The sequence below is a fragment of the Medicago truncatula genome, chromosome 4 (genome assembly GCF_003473485.1).
Source record: "Medicago truncatula cultivar Jemalong A17 chromosome 4, MtrunA17r5.0-ANR, whole genome shotgun sequence".
In the NCBI taxonomy this organism is placed as follows: Eukaryota; Viridiplantae; Streptophyta; class Magnoliopsida; order Fabales; family Fabaceae; genus Medicago; species Medicago truncatula.
The window spans coordinates 28,359,008-28,362,451 of NC_053045.1; the positions used below are offsets into that span (position 1 = coordinate 28,359,008).

General features: G+C 32.8%; 1 long non-coding RNA gene across 1 annotated transcript; it reads left to right on the top strand.

Annotated features, from left to right (window-relative positions):
• The first annotated feature begins 2,541 nt into the window (after nucleotides 1-2,541).
• Nucleotides 2,542-2,902, top strand: LOC11434114 (uncharacterized). Its single transcript, XR_003011419.2, has 2 exons — nucleotides 2,542-2,680; nucleotides 2,782-2,902. It is a non-coding gene; the product is annotated as an uncharacterized lncRNA (long non-coding RNA).
• The last annotated feature ends 542 nt before the right edge of the window (nucleotides 2,903-3,444 follow it).

Sequence of the window (3,444 nt, forward strand, 5' to 3'; positions counted from 1 at the left end):
CTATCTGCTTATAATTGTTTCAAATTCATAGCAAGTACATTCACGTGACCACTGAAGTGGCCAAATGACGTGATCATTTCTACTGGCTTTAGAAGGTACATATGTTTATCTTGGAAAAGAGTGTCGCTGAAAGCATGAACTATCTTCTCCTAGCATGTCTCGCTTGCATGGAAGTGGTAAGTCAAGTCTAAAAATGGGATGACATGATGATCTGAACAACCACTTAGAAAAAGATCCGAAAAATTTGCAAAATTTAAGATTTACTTTCTTTTGTTACTTGAGGCCAAGCAACAACTTAAGTTTGAGGCTGTGATGACAAGTCATCTTATGTTATTTTCCGCATATTTTCAGTCATTTTAGTTATTATTTGGCCAAAATTAGAGGAGTTATAAAACAATTATCTATGGTTTAAGGGACTTTTGTAATGTTTTCATATTGAGTCATTTAATTTTAGTTTCCTCAAAACCAAGAAATTCTTACGTGTTTTTTTGATGTAATTCAATGTAAAGTCATGCAATTCGGCAAAGGAAACAACCTCATGAAAAATTGGGAAGACGGTGAATTAAAATTCGAGAGACCTATAAAGACATTATTACAAAGGGGGAGAAAATTTGTTCCAAGATCCAAGACAAGTTTCAAGAAAGAAAGCACTCAAAAAGACCAAGAAAAAGGCATAAACGCGTTGGAAGAAGGTGCCATGTGGATTTTTTTTTCTGACCCTATTTCCCAAAACAACTCCACTTTTGACCCCATATGAGAAGAGAATTGTTGTTCCCACATTGCATAAGGCTGTGACACACGAGTAATTGACGTTTTTGCCCCCTCGATAGTTAACTGCCGAAGTTTTAGAAATCCGGCTGCAGTTAACTGCCGAGGAAAACCTCGATAGTTAACTGCCGAAGAAAAAAGAAAAGGAAAAAAAAAACTCCTTCGACACTTTACTGCCGAGGAACTATTTCACACCTTTTTTATTATACTAAAGTGTCGAAGGAGTTTTTTTTTTTTCTTCCTTTTTTCTTCGGCAGTTAACTACCGAGGTTTTCCTCGGCAGTTAACTGCAGGCGGATTTCTAAAACTTCGGCAGTTAACTGTCGAGGGGGCAAAAACGTCAATCACTCGTGTGTCACAACCTTATGCAATGTGGGAACAACAATTCTCCTATGAGAATTAATGACATAAATGACCCACTTTCAAATTTTTTTATTTTTTTTGGTCCTGTAGTGGGCCATTACCGCCAGATGAAATGGCAGATTGCAACACGTGTCAATGTCAGCCGTTTTTGTTTTGTCCTCTAGTGTATTCTGAAAATTGAGAAAAAAATTTCAATTTTGCTCCCATAAGGACTCAAACCAGTTGGTAGGGATATCGCATATTATATGCAGGGGCCGAAGTTCGAACCCCGGACACTCCACTTCACCACAATTTAATTGTGTGAGATCTGGCCACTAGGTTACTTGACAAAAAAAAAAAAAGAGAAAAAAAAAACCATTTGTGATATGTGTGTGAAACTGGTTTTAGAAATGGTATATATATTAGTGGATACGATAATGAACAACAATTGTACACTGGCTTAGTGGTAACACAATATAGAAATTTCAATTTTGCTTCCATAAGGACTCAAACCAGTTGGTAAGGATATCGGATATTATATGCAGGGGCCAAAGTTTGAACCCCGGACACTCCACTTCACCACAATTTAATTGTGTGAACTCTGGCCACTAGGTTACTTGACAAAAAAAAAACAGAGGAAAAAAAAAACCATTTGTGATATGGTGTGTGAAACTGGTTTTAGAAATGGTATATATATTAGTGGATGCGATAATGAACAACAATTGTACACTGGCTTAGTGGTAACACAATATAAAATAAAAAAAATAAAAAAAACCATTTGTGATATGCTGCTTGTTCGAGTCCCTCTAGGAGCAAAATTGAAATTTTTTCTCAATTTTCTGAATACACTAGAGGACAAAACAAAAAAGGCTGGCATTAACACGTGTTGCAATCGGCCATTTCATCGGCCCACTGAAGGACAAAAAATAAAAAAAATGTGAAAGTGGATAATTTATGTTATTAATTCTGGCGGTAATGGCCAACTCCAGGACAAAAAAAAATATGAAAGTGAGTCATTTATGTCATTGATTCTGATAGAGGGTCAAAAGTGGAGTTGTTTTGGGAAACAGGGTCAGAAACCATGTGCCCCAGGCATGACTATGTGCACCCCCAGATGTGCAAAATAGTGCACACATTGCACTGATTTAGGTACCAAAAGCGCGTGGCGCATGTACACACCCGAGAGGAAAATAATTTTTTTACCATATCTATTACGAAAGGGTAAAATATATATAATTACGTTTAATAAAAAATTGAACTTTAATGATCATCAAAATTTTATATATGATATTTAATAAGGCTAGGTGATTAATTGAGTGAAAAAGAAGGATACCTGTTGAATATTGATTAAGGATGTTTAACATTAACTTCAATTTAATAATTGCTTTCTTGCAACTCATAAGTGAGAAAAAATATTATATTAAAGTTAACAAAGCATGCAATTTTTACTTAAAAAGCGATAAATAATTTTACAACTACATGCAAAGGAAGAAAAACATGGGTCAAATTCTCATATTTGTTTTTGCTTTGATCAATTTTCTTTCTCCAATTCTTGTTGAAATGACCACAAGTATGCAATTTTTCATACCATTTTCAAATTTTCTAACTTATCTTAAACAAAATATTTTATCACCTTTAACTAACAATTCTCTTTCTTATTTGACAAAGCAGCTACCATTCCCTGCACTTCTATAGATGACTGTCCAAAGATGCCTTTAGTTGTAAAGTGTATTGATAATTTTTGTAACTACTTTGAAATTAAGTAACAAAAATTACATGTTACCTCTATCCATATAATTTTCTTTGTATTTAATAATGATTGTAATTTACTTCACAAATTTATTTTTGATTGTTCGCCATTTCAAATTTAATGACAAGTTTAATGATTTATTCTTATAATATACAAGCATTGTCACCTTATTTTTTTCATTGAAGATATCGTAAAAGACAATGTCATTGCATGATTATAATAAATTACTTCAGTAATTAATTAGATGGGGTATAATATTAACTTGTATAGATTGGTTTAATATTGGTCACATGATTAGATTATGACCAGATTGAATCTTTATTCATATATTATAATTAGATAAGTTGTGGTCTAGATTGTAATACCTTAAGACACCGACTTTTATTTATTAATTAAAAGAATATATTTATTTAAATAGGTGTTACACATACTCAACAATTCAGTTTTTTGCAAATCAAATATCACAAATAAAGCAGCGGAGTAGTTCATCAACTTTAATTAAAATAATTTAAGGTCTAAAAACCATAGCAAAATAAAATTGTCGTTTCCAAGTCAATTCCAGTTAAATATAACAAACAACAAAA